A 14,703-nucleotide genomic window follows, 5' to 3' on the forward strand; every position below is an offset into this window, starting at 1 on the left:
ATTCATGGATATTAATAGACCACAGAAGGAGTATCATCAACATATCATCCATATCGCACATCTCGTATCATACGTTTATATTCCACATCAAGTACTGATATCAACATCAATTCTTTTTAAGACGATAAAAATGTATTCTAGCGTCGTATTCCCATGTGGAAGGTTTATTATTATTATTTTATAATTATCGCTCTCTTCGATAGAAGGATTCAATCAGACCTACCATTTTATTCTTGTGTCTTATTTCCTCCCATCGCTGTCTCACTTCGCAGTATCTCTCTCTCTTACACACAATTATCTCGAGAAATATGGCTGCGGTGGTGCAAGGCGGCCGGGGAACACTGGGGAGGGAAGGGGGGTGAAGAGCGAGCATGGGTAAGCCAGTGCCATTCTACTTCCAAGGCTATTCCCTTCCTCGCACCCTGGTGGGGTGCGGCCACCTTGGTGCCACGCAAATCCCACACGTCTCACCGAAATGAAAGCACGGGGTTTTAGCGATTTCGGTGGGAAGAAATGAACTAAACTGAAAGACTAATTTAGAATATGATTTTGGTGTTTTGATTGGTTTGCCAATTTTAATTGAAAGCCGTCGAAATGTTTATTTTCAAGATATTTCCCAACTCATCACCTACAGCGTTTTCCCAAATAACCTTCATTCGACTCGTTTGAATTTCAAATTCCCCTCACCAAATAGAACAAGATATTTAAGGCTGGGATTGATCGAGGAATAGGGTTTTTTAGTATCCCCAAACACCTGCCTCACTCAAAATTGGCTATATCTGACGCTACGAAACATTCAGGCTACCTCGCGGTATCGCAATTTTCAACATTTCAGCAGAAATGAGCAAAATTTCTGCCAGCGCCCATAGCGCTCCCCAAAGGTCGATTATTGATCTGAGGCAGGTCAAACTAAGTCGCAGCTGGGAATGAAACGCATTGGACTAAGTGGCAATGCACGTCACCGATGGAAGATATAAAATATAAAAATATTCCTATTTTCGCAATTTTCGGCTACTGTGAGACTGCGATGCAGTCATCATGTAGCTCTAAGGTACGCGGCAGTAGATAAATGTATCGTGATGCGACCTGAAGAAGTAGGGCTTAAAATTGATCCAGGTATATGACTCCGCGTGGGAGGTACAGAGTGTCACCATACACACCAATAGCCGAGCAGCTCTTGAGCTAGAGTTAGCCAACCCAGTTGACACATTCCACCCAGTAAAAAGTCAGCAGGAGAGGGAATATTCAGATACTTACATATACCCAACTCATTCAAGTGCTTCATGTACGGGTGCGCTGCCGTGGTCATGAATCATTCCTGATGAGGATTCTCTATCTCCAAGGGGCTCAAATTACCGCATTCCCTCGAACATTGGTCGATGTTCAATTAATTTATCAGGTATGAAACAACTCGATGAGTAAGACTTTGACAACATTATTAAAGGATTCATTTCTCTAGATTTCTTTGACTCGGGGATGCTTAGCAAGTGACCAACTGGATTCAGGAATTTTGGGGGTAGCTAAAAAGACGACCGACAAATGATAACGCATCTACATTAACACAATTCCCCTGTGGCAGAGCGTGCTAGGACACCAGTCTTTTATGCGTACATATTCACTTATGCAAGAATGTAAATATCTATTGGCGCTTATATAAATGTATAAACATGCTCCTCCACGAAACATTTTCAACACTTGACTCTTCACTTATTGAAATACATCAGTTAAATACCACCAGTCTTCAAATATGAGCGCTGGTGAAATACTGTTGAGCTGATGATGACTGAGTGCATGTCATTTTAGGCATATTTTATTTTCAATCCATTTCTTGAACCGATACTCAACCTCATTTCAAAATCACCACACCCGTGAGAGTATGAAAGGACAAAAATATACGTTAGGATCCATACCGGGTCTCTCATGAATGCGAACGAATTTTACGTGACCCACTCTCCGAACTTCAGTTTATTTTAACGGCATTTTTAATTGCACTGATTTTCGTTTATTTCATTTCCCGAATAGAACGAAATCGATAATCCTTGATAATGGCTTATGGAACGTCAACATTCCCGCCAGGGAGCAGGACTCTGAAATTTTAATGGAGGTCAAATCGCCTGAGGGGTAATCTGCAGGCTATTGCATAGTGAAAATCTGTGGAGTAAATAAAAATAATGGTGAGGGAGAGAGAGAGAGGGAAGGGGGATGTCGCTCGTCAAGATTTGTTCCGATGATGGGGGAAAAATAAAAATCCCAAATACCAATTAGGCATTTCAAAAGGATAAAATAAATGGAGCGAGTACGTTCAATGTTTTATTGTATTCAGTCCCCTTCCCACCCTCCCCATATGTCACCCCCCCCCCTTGCTTTTATTGAGCAGTTCACGGTGACAATGCATGGGCCTACCACATCAAACTACACGGCGTAGCTGCTTTCAATTCAGGGGTTTCCTAATAACAGATTGAGCGGGAATTGTATCAAACGCATCGCTTCCAGCCTCGCCTTTTCGTAGACCCAATGAATACTTTCTTTATATTTTTAAATTGGGTTTTACCGTGAAATATTTGAATTTGAAAAGCAAATATTAAACCGCATTGTGTGTCAACCTTAAAAAAAGAAGCCTATCCCGCGGTTTTATTTTTCTTTTGCTGCCAAAAGCGAGGTTTACGCGAGATCGTGAATGAACTGCTGTCAAAAATTCCAGCATTTGTGAGCATTGATTCTGTAGCACGATAAAGAAACTGGCGTGCAGCCGAAACGTAAAAGTATAGGATATACAGAGAGTATGACTCATTGAATGATGTATTTTCATCAAATCGAATACCAAAACGAATCCATTAGTGAGGTAATGTGTGCCTATGCATTCAAAATTACTACCAGAAAGTTTGAAGCAAGAGCAAACAAAGCTGAAGCCAGCTCGAAAATAATGTATCATTAAAGAAATTCATAATTACTGCATAAATTCATTTAGTTAAAATCTTTATTGATTCAGAACTTATGTCGTCAAAAAACTTCTGCGATTTCGACTCGAATATTTCGATGGTCGATTGAAATGTGCCTGCCATTGGGCAGTGATGTTTCAACACCGAACCGACCCTCGAATTCCGTGTTCACGCGCTTCACAGTACTTTTTTCGAGATACCGGGCGAACTTCCAATCCAATTGAATATATTTTCAATGTCTTTAATGATCTCTAACCATATCCTAGCCCTTCACCCTCCACTTTCCGTTTCCCTTTCCCTCATTTCCTAACTTTTACAAAGGCTTCATGAATGTATAATAAACTCATTAACGTAAAATAATTATTATTTACTCTGTTTACCCACATGGAATTATTAAGCTTCATGTAGACAAAATCTAGTATGTACTTACGACGCAACCGCGATAAGCGAAACATCATCGTGCACAAAACGTTCACTCGATCATTCGACTGATCGTCGCGCTGTTGAGTAAAGTTAAAATCAAAAATAAATTACGCGAAGTGAAACATATTACATTACGCTATGTGCAACTTAAATTACATTTCCTTGGGAATAAACTTTCGGAAAACAAACTCCTGAAGCCAAAACACTGATATTATTAAAGTAATAAGCATTTATGGTTTTCAGAGCTTTTCAACCGATGTCAAATGGTGTCAATAATGTTTCATTTCAGTATTCAGATGCATTTATCCTGGATCCATATTCGAAATTATGATTCGTGGATCGATTTCTTTTGTAGACAAGAACTAGTTAACAAATCCAACCCGTCTGCTACTGTTGGGATGTTAACCTATGTCTTAAATTAACAGCGGCAATATAAATTGTTGCCTAAAGCGTTTTATGGCCTAAATTTCTACGAAATACATTACGTTTTGTGCATTACGAAATATATAAGGTATCATTTACTCTCCACTAAGGGGTAATATATGCTTATTGATCCGATTCCCATCAACTTTCTTAACATGGCCATGCTAGCGTAGCATGTCTTTCAGACTTTTACGCACATCCAATCCGCATTCTATTGTAATTCATTTTATCTTTCCTCTTTTAGCCACAAAGAGTCCTCAACTACCCCATTCCTTGGGTGGAAATTCATATTATTCTAACATACAAGGTGTGATCAAAAAAGACCGGACTGATTTTATTCTGCGCTAACCGTTGAACGGATCGAAACGAAAGACAATTCGCCATCTGGCGACACATCTGACGACTAAAATGAGAGGTGTTGCGTTTTTTTACGTCGAGTCGTAACGCAGCGGCAGCGGTACGTGTCCTTAACCTGTTCGTCGCCGCGTACAACGGCAACAACGAAGGATCTAGAGGAACACCGTGAGTTCGTGAAATTTGGTTTCAAATTTGGCAAAAGTGCTACGGAGACATTTGGAATGATTCAGCAAGTCTTTTTTAATGAAGCTATCAGTCGAAGCCAGTGTTTTGAGTGGTACAGTCATCTTAAATCGGGCAGAACATCGACAGATGGAGATTCGCGAACGGGGCGGCCTCCCACTTCGACATACCCCAACCATGTCCAATTGGTGAAAGATTTGGAGCGGGCAAATCGCTGTTTGACTGTTAGGGAGATCGCCGAGGAAGTGAACATTAGTTTTGGAAAATTCCAAAGAAACTGCGGGAGATGCCGCAACAGTAACTTTTAACGGAGTCATCCGCTAATGTGCATTTCAATGCAACAATTTCAGAGTGTAAAAATCATTCGCCTTGACTGGGATTCGAACCCAGATCCCTCAATATCCGGTCGAGTCGAGCTTAAATGGCTAAAGCACTCGAGTGGTTAGTGGCTAAAGCATGACGCGCGTGGCATCAAAATTCGTCCCGCGGGTGCTGACAGATGAATAGAGACAAAAACGTGGGGACATTTGTCAGGAACTCCTGGATCGAGCCAATGCCGACCCAGGGTTCCTTAAAACCTTCTTTTTGTTTCCAAAGTTAAAATCAACCTTGAAAGGGCGCCGATTCGACTCTATTGCAGACATTTAAACTAATTGTATGGCGGACCTGAAGAGGATCCCTAAGGCGGTTTACCAGGCAGGGTTCGAGAGCTGGATGAAACGTTGGCAAAAGTGTGTCGTCAGCCAAGGCATGTACTTTGAGGGCGACAAGTTCGATTAAGCTATATCCGCCGAAATGAACAAGTTATAAAATCAGTCCTATCTTGTTTTGATCACACCTTGTACTCTAACGTATCAAGGTTCATTTGTACACGCATTATAGGAGAAATATTTCTAGGAGACTTTTATAGTCACTGTCATCCTTGCTACATCAGAAAAACATTCATTTTTTTAATGCTTCAAATGCAACAATATTCTTTCTGCAGGCGTGTGTATGCATTTTATTTTATGTATCCCTCCTATCAACTCAAGCAAACATCCTGCCAAGATATAGAAAATAATCCATTCGCTCAATAATTTTGCCGTTCATACCCACTAAGCAATCATTCTTCCCATTCTCCTTATCTTTTGGGCTCTAAGCCAGCAACACTACAATGTCCACGTAGAGGTTGGGTATCAAATATAACTCCTGCAATCTATGATGAAAAGAAGGACCCTTTAAGGAGTTTTCAGTTTAATACCTTTTAATACTACTATTTTCCATGAATTACGCATGATTTGTTCAAATTGCTTTAAAATGATAATCTAAATCGTCTTAACTACGTCTTCGTCTACTTATTAACTACGTCCTCTACGTAACGTCTTGCAAGTAACTAAGAGAAAAACTACAAACGTGGCTTGTGTAAAAAAGAAGTTATATATCACATCACACCTTAATAAATGATATTATATTTAAACATTTACCAGTAAACGTACATAGACTCTCACGGCAGTTCGGCCCCGTCGCAAAGTAAATTCATTTATCTCTCTCCTTCCTCCTTGGCCCACTTCGCTCTCGCCCTGCACCCTTCCCTCCCCACACCCTAGAGTCGTATGCCGCACCGTGAAGATTTTTACCTGTATTATTATTTTCCCTGCTTTTGCGAACACGGGGACCGGGAGAGCACGCGACACTACGCCCGCGACTAGCGTCACTTTTTTCCCGCAACATGATTCTCTCCCGCCCCAATCGTCTTCGCCTCTCTCTTCCCACCCTTGTTCTCTCACGTCCCAACTAAGTGAACCGCGTACCGCAAAGCGGACCTTTTTACTCGGCTCAGACTCCCCCTCCTCAACAACTCTCCTCCTCCTCCCGTCCCAGTTCCTCCAAGAATCTCTTTTTCCCCAGAGTTTCGAGGGGCCCTTGCGGCAGGTGTGGAGGGGAACGGGTGTGATCGGCTGCTCGGTCTTTGTGGAATTCGCCAACTTTATCATAGAATGTTATTCAGCTTTTCTGTATTCATTTTATATAAGTGCTTAGTGACGGGAGTGAGGTCTCCAGTTATATCCGAAATATCTGCAGCAATGGAATTTGGGTAAAAGAAATTTTACCCCCCTACACCTACAGACTTGGAGGCGTAGATATATTATTGGTGAAATCCTTAGGAATCACGCTGACATTAGAGATGACGAAGAAAACATTTAAAAAACAGCTTTGGAGGAACAGGAATAAAACTACGCAAAATCAAATGAATAGCGGTGAAATCAAACGAAAATATTAAGGAGAAATTTTACTTCGTCTCAGTTAGATCTCTACTTAAATATACGTGAAATGTCTACGACCATTAGCAGAAAGACTTGACGATACAAATAATACTTGCCCGTCTGGTGAAAAGTCGTCCTAAACGAACAGAAAGCGTCGCATTGTTATTGTAAAGCCTTGCTTGGGAGACGTTGGAAGGACGAAGATCACAGGGGAGCGTCAAACTTTTGGAAAAGTACAAATTGCTCGAATTCAACAGCGAAACGGAAGGAATACTCGTAGCGCAACAATTGCCTTTGTAAGCGATAGCACAGCAAGCCGCTGAGGGAGATTTATCTTTGATCCAGATTTCTGTAAGGAATCATTTTTTTCTCGCACAATTCGAGACAACAGTAGGAAGCATAATTTACGACACATGAATTAATAATTTCTCTAATGACTGACTGATGACCTAACATTATATGCCACACGCCCGCGTGGTGGCTTGTTGGGCTAGATGTAGAATTAATTTATTTCGCTCTTCAACTGTTACCGTCGTCTGCTAGTCACATCATTAGGAAGGTAGCATAGGACGAAAAAGGTAAGAAAAAAAATTTCTTTACCCAGGGATGGCAAAAAATATTTTGTGATAAATAGATCCTATAGAAATATAAAAATAAATTATTCGCCATTTGTTGGGCGCCATGGTAGTCCATTGGTTAAGTATTTCGTCTAGATACCCACTGAAGGGATGTATGGGTTTCAATCTGAGCGACGCCCTTCGACACCTCGGACTTAAACCAAGTTGTGAAATTTTTCAAGCATTAAGTCCAGAGATATAGCCTGAAGGAAAGGAATTGTCTCCCCGGCGTGGTAATTTCACACGTCTTATACACGTCTTATACTCGTCTTATACACGTCTTGGAGTGTGATGAGCGAATGAATCGGGTTGACTTCCATGGTAGTTGTCCCTATTTATCGCATGTGAGGATATAGACTTGGCCTGGGGTAACTGGGACAATTTTTATGAATAAATTCTCTTACCACATCTTCCAAAATCACTTCTTTCGAGCAGGTAGTAGGTTTCCTCGGTGTTTCTTAGAGCGCTGTGGCGGTAGGGTTTGCCGTGATAGTACAGTGACTAGAGTGTTAGGCTGCTGATCAGAGTATGCCAGGTTCAAATCCTAGTGATGTCTCAGGGCACTCCCATATTCACCCGAGCTTTGTAATTCCCTAGATAAAAGATGTTCCTGACAGATCACAGTTCATGCGACTGGCTTCCTTATCCATATGGAAAATTCCAGTTGATACTAGAAACTATGGGGGAGCTATTTTCCCAAGGGCTCACATTGTATTCAACCTGTATCAGCATAGATATATGCCTCACCAACCGTGTAACTACAGATCTCGTACCTGAAGAAATGTGTTGACTTTAGTGTTAAAGGAACTATTGTTAGCACTGAACCTCACTTCCTTTAAACCTACATAATTTGGCAAAGAAGACTTTAGAGACCCACTATTTGACCTACACGCTGACCTATACTAAAATCCAAAAAAGCCCTGCATTGCTCGAATATTCTATACGCTACACATATGGCAGCCTCAGACAAGTAGTGAACACCAGAACGGTTAAGAAGGTTCCCACATGATTGTATTGTCGGCTGAAGGTCGTCGAAGGACGAAATATCATAAGATCATACGTTTTAATCTTCTTTAAAACATGTATAATATTTCGAGAATGCTCTCGGCATTTCCCCTGTTAGGATGGTACTTAAGTTTTCTTTATTTTTGAAGTTTTCCAAATGGCATATGAATTAAGGCGAACTGTATTATTAGAAGTGTTTATCGATATTCTTGTGAAATAAATAAGCTGCAATTTTTTACAGGGATTTAATGTGAAAACGCGTTTCAATACCAATAAATAATCATATGATCTATAATACATACTTTTAAGTCCAAATTGGTGTATGTGTCGTGTGCATTACAAATTACGAGTGTGTAGTGACGGGTGGGATGAGTTAAGGGTATGTTCCATAATACGAGTGCATGTACCTACCGAGCTCGTACACCCTGTCGTGCGCAATGCATTTCTGCGGAAAATTACAATTTTATTATTACGCAATATGTTTTATTTCCAAAAATTAGAGCCTGTCACTGATACTACTCCTTATTTTTAGTTTATGATTAGCACAAAACAGCATGAGATATTCTCAATAGCCGAATAGTTGTAACATACTCTGCGTTTCTGCTATGTCATATCTTTTACTAATCATATATTACCAGTAATAATGTTTATGAAATGTTATACCTATCCATCTGACTATTAAGTGTTTCCCCTACGATTCTGTAAACTTTAAAGAAATCCTTAAGGTCTTATCGCAAAGATCTCAAGATGACATCATATGGCTATCAAACGTCTCCTTTATATACACTATAGAAACACATGCAAATTCCAAACGAAATTAGCAGAGAATTGCTAAAATTTGAACTTAATTTAGGAGGTAAAACGGATGAAGCCGTAGTCAATTACACTCACTAAGAGTCCTCTCAAGTCTCATTTGTAAAACTTTATGTAACAGCTGACAGATACTATGTAATCAAGGAGAGATACCAGATCGTTAATTTCATTGAACGCAAAATGTCGCCTTATGGGTATCTGACATTAGAACCAAACTTCTCAATCGCAAGACAACCCCGGCGTTGCCTTTCTCCTCTCTAGAGAGACAACTCGCAATATTTCACGAAGTTCAGTCATGTTTTCTGCAGTCATTCCTACCCCTACACACAACGCCTCGAGTTCTTTTTAAGATAAGAAATTGTTGTATTTTTCCACAACGCCCACTACCGTCACCCCGAGTTAATACCGTATCATTCCAAAGAGCAAGCGATTCGCGGAAATAAGTCCAATGAAGGGAAGCGAGTCAATCAGGTAGTATTTACATTTCGTAGTAAGTTAAAAACTATACACCTAACCTTCCGAAATCGTTTTGAGATAAGGAAACGCTCCTTTCTTTCCCAACGCCCAATACCTTCATTAAGGGATTTATTCTGCGTCATTACAAAGAAAATTCGACTCAAAGAAACGGGTCCAATGAACTGAATAGGATGATATTTTCATTTCGTAGTAGTTTACATAATGCATAATTGTGAAAGTCTATCAACTCGAAACCGAGAAACTTGAATAAAATATCGACGCCAATCGAAAAACTCCCGAAAATTTTGAGTTGAGCAAAATGTGTAGGTGCATGTTAAACAAAATAAATAAATTTCACACGAAAAGAGAAAAAAAAATGAATTCAGTATCCCTTAAATTTTAAAACCTAAATATTCGATTGATTTGATTTGAATCTATTTTTAGCAACACATTACGGAATGCTCATTTGCGTATACGAAATATGAAATTACAACAACGGGGATACATAGACTTCAGGAAGCGCCCATGAACGCCTATTTTCCGAAAAAAGGGGAGACGACGACATTGCGCAGTTGAAATGCGTTGAGAAACTATTTTTTCACGTTGGATGTTTCTCTCGAGCCGATCGGTACTGACTACGAACACGCTCGAAATTAGTGTTAGCGATCACTGCGCCAAATTTCATCACCCTTTCGCCCAAGCTCAAAGCGACTAAATAGGATTATCTCGTCATTTCACGTGATTAGTTGAAGGAGGGCTAGATGGGAGGGATGTCTTGTTCCTAGCGAACGGAATCGAAAACCCTTCGCCCGCGATGCGACTGAGCATCCGTTATTCGAGGCATTAACCACGTCAACCCCGACGTGACGTCACGTGAGACAAAGAAATAGTATCCAGGCGAGATATCTCCTTCTTGGGTGTCTCGCTCCTCGAGAGAAGGTGGATATAATAGACATAAGGCGAGGAGAGAAGAGGAATGGGAGAGGGAAAAGGTTTCTCCTACTCTCTTTCCCAACCCCTCTCGGAACTTCCAAAGGGAATGGAGAAGGGTAAGGGGAGGGAGAGAGAGAGGTGAAGGGCCAAGTTGTGTGACGTAAGAGCGGATCCGCTGCGGGGGTGTTGGGGGGGAGGAGGGGGAGCTGTGAGTTGAGAGGGAAGGGGGAGAGTGGAAGTTAAGGGTGCCATGCAGGGGAAGGAGCCAAAACGGTGGATGGGGGGGGCGCCTTTCTAACTGCATCGATACATAGATTCACGATTCGATTTTAGCGTGCCTCAAAATATCGACATTTAACCCTGCAAGCCACCACGAGGGCATTTAAGCAGGGAAGCATTGGGTCACTAGACATTATTAGATTATTTAAGTTGGTGATTAATAGCTCTCTGTATAATTTATTGTTAGGAGGTTTGAATTGTTGTGCGTGATATCTCCTACCGCTGGTGTCACGTATTGTGTGAGGTAACAAGAATTCCTAATATCGATCTCTTATACAATTGATTTTATTTTCTCATTACGGTCTAAATTTTCATTTCTGCGCTAAAATCATTTCCTCTGCCTCCGTTAAATACAAATTGTTTGTACTTATCTGATATTTTAAGCCCTTCAAGTGATCTCCGACCGAGACTATGCAATAAAAATATGACGCTTTCTGTTCGTTCACAAACACTTCACAAGAGAATATCTAATATGTCCTCCCCATACGATACAATTTGGACATGGTGGACGGGCTTGGGTGTTTCTTTTTGCCCAAAAGAGCTGTGCTGACGAAAGCAATAGTGATTGCAAAGTAGGAACCAGACGAAAGGTAGTTCGCGTAACGTCTGTTTCTCAATGAGGCGGCTGCAAAGGTGTCTGACCGCAGGGGTGGAGCGGCCATCTGAGTGATGGTGTTAAATTAAAAACACCATTGAGGAAGGCAACGGGAAACCAACTGAATTATTTATTCCATGTTACTATGTTGGACACCATGGTGAAAATGAATCCTGGCAACTACTGGACTTGTCCAAATCGGTCGTAGATCGAGCCAGAAGCGGGAGAGACATGGCTCATAGGCGATCGTCATCTCACAAGAACCTTACAAAGCGAAAGAGCCAGCAGAAGCACAGAATATGGCCAAAAAGTTATAATATGGACTAGGAATGCTAGGTCGATGTTGATGAAAAAATTATGAAATGATTACGAACAGAGGGTTACAACTCCTCGTCAGATTCAAAGCCTATAATTGAAAACCCAAGTGTCTAGGCTTCCGATGTCTTTGTTTTTGGCCACAGTAAAGCTATTGAAATTTAAAGTAAGAGTTAAAAGAATACCAACCCTGAGGCGGGGTTCAAACATTCAAATTTCAGGCCAGCAGGTCTTACGAAACATATTAATCAAAATAATCAACAAGTGAAAAGTTATAAGAAATGATATTGGGTGATATTTTTATGTTTTGATTGAATAAATAAACTAATCAATAATGAAAAGCATACTCTGCAACATTTCTCATAAACTGTATTATTTACCTGTGTGCAATCCCTTCACCCCGATCCAATTTTTAGTAGGAAGAGTTAATACAATCCTGACTTTTGGTTTTTACAGTAAAAGTCTTTCAACAATTTCTATCATACTGCCCTGTTCTCGCATATATCTCCTTCTTCCGTGTGTACGATACATTCACACAATGTATCGTACAAACTCTGCTGTAACAGATCTTTTTGGTTGGCAGGAATGCGTTTTCATTCCGTAAGAATTTCAAACTTTCCTCATTTCCTTCCATTCCTTCACAAGATCGGGGGCCAAGGGAAGAGGAGCACGAAGTCCCATCGCGGCGATTTCAACTTCGACGCGAGGGTCGGGCGCGAAAGAATCGACACCGCCGATGCACGCGCCGGCCTCGAAGCGATCTTCCGCCGCCCTAGGAGGCCCAGAGCATCGAGAATTCACCTCAGGCCGAGTAAGGATTGTAGTTGGGGAGGAGAGGGAGGAATGGAGAAGGGTTAAGGAAAAGGGAAGGGAAGTGGGAGGGAGGAGAGAGGGTGCGGTGGAGGAGCAGGAGTGAAGCGGAGCCCTTATGGAGTGGCCACCATGAGGTATGACGCGAAGAAAATGGAGACGGGAAGGATGAAAGGGTGTGGAACCCGAATAGGGTGGGTCTCGGCTTAAGTGGACTTGAGAGAACGGGGGGGGAGGATTGAGGAGGAGGAGAAGGGAGAGTTGCAGCCCAGGAGAAAAACGATTGTGTGTGGGTGGGTGGGTGTGCTTAAGAGGGATGGAGGGAAGGGGAGAAGGAACGCGGGTTTAGCACTGGTGTGTGTCTGGGTAGGGGTTGTAGGGGGGGGGGGAGAGGCCGGCTGCATTGACAAAAGGACTGCCTCCCTCTCCCTTACGGCGGTGTGTGAGAAGCGGACTCGGCGGGGAACTCCTCTAAACTTAAGCGTGGGGACCGAAAAGCTGGGCAAATAAATACGGCACTCCCTTACTGAGGAAAGATCAAAAGTTTTCGGGCGAATGGACTTAGTAGAAGATTAAATCCCAGAGAGATCTTCTTGTCGAGTATCCGCGGAGATGATATATTTTTTAAACCAAATCTAGGGGTGGACAAAAGTTCCACTAGAGTTGGAAAAACAATATCAAGAACAATTTTAGTGGAACTCTTTGTCACTACTGGGTTTAAATTTTTAAGAACTCGCGAAATTCGGAGAGGAATCATTGAAAATTCTCTGAGGAGTAAGAATATAATGGAACACAATGTAAGGATTAAAAATAATTTGAAGCGATGGCTGTTGAAAATAAAGTTTCCATTACCGCGCTTCGGAATCGCGATTGTGCGAATTTTACAATGGGCTCGAATGAATGATCCAAAATTCATATTTCAATGGCGGGATGGGTGAAACAGGCTGATGAAGACGGAATTCCAAAGATATGTTCGTAAATAGATGCCGATATCGATTTTCCCTCAGGTCTTTCACGATAACCAGAGCGGAAAACATATAAGCAAAAAATAGAGTAATGTTTTTGTGGGAGTGAGCACAAACCAAACGTAATTTAATCCTATATCCATTTTCATCCATGTGTAGCGTGGGAGATTAATCAATACCTACAGCTTTCGAGTGATGATCGGATTATTTAGGGCTGAAATCTGGGTGATTCGTATGGGCACCCCAAGCTATATCGAAGCTTTGTAATTTTCTGGGTATCAGAGTTTTTCGAGAAACCGCAGGCGACACGCGGAAAGGGACTAGTCTCCCTGCCCCGCATGTATGAATTTCACACTCCGCCGGGCTTGACGCGGAGTGAACTCTACCCTTGACAATCAAACCAACTACTGGTTTGACGATTAGGGATTTTCATCATTATTGTATTTAACTCTTTGTTTTATTTTCTATGAAATGATGAAGGTGACCTATTTCTGCAAAACAACCAAGCAGAATAATTCTTTCAAGACTTGGTCCAAAAATTTTCCTCGTCGCAAGTGCAATTATTGTCATTCTGGTATAAAATTTAGATGGTATAAATTGGAAAGGAGATGATGCGAAAGCATACGATGAGAGAGGGTGTACCATGGACTAAGAAAAAAAATAGCGAAGAGAAAAAAAGGAGAAGATGGAAACGTAAAAAGATGTGGCGTGTGGAAAGGTTTATATTGCGAGAGATGAAGTGGGAAAGATATTGGAGAGAAGGAACGGTGAGAGGGAGAGAGAGAGAGAGACCAGAACGACCAGGGAGCGAGAAGACAGTTGAATAACAAAATCTTGGTCGATACTTTGAAGGGAAGGCTGTTGGAAATAAGAATTCGTACCCACGGCGTAAGATGGTTCCCTAAAATCATTCCGATATCCCGATCTGGAATTATGGGTCCGACTTTTCAAGAAGATTAAAGCCTCTTGGAAAATATTTCGCTACATATTTTAGCCTTATTTTATTCGATTAAACCATCAAAAGGCACCGTTCTGCCACAGGGTTCATCCACTCCATGGGAAAAGTTTTGGAATTCCAAAATATTCCACGTGAACTTAGCTTACGTATGCAAGGGAAAAGAGCAAAGCTGTTAACATTTCAAAGTTAAACTTTAAGATACAATGCGAAAGGAAAGATATATTTTTAGTATTAATCAGACTTAAGAAATTTTGGAAGAAAATCTTCCAAAAATGGAACGAGTTTATTAATTGGAAATGCGAATCTTATTCAGTAGCCGCAGTTTTCCTGTAAGAATCTGAATCGCATTTACCTACACTTCCCCACTGTTATTTTCGGTGCAAGTGCAG

This window comes from Hetaerina americana, unplaced genomic scaffold (assembly GCF_022747635.1).
Source record: "Hetaerina americana unplaced genomic scaffold, ioHetAmer1.1.p SCAF_2, whole genome shotgun sequence".
Lineage (NCBI taxonomy): Eukaryota > Metazoa > Arthropoda > Insecta > Odonata > Calopterygidae > Hetaerina > Hetaerina americana.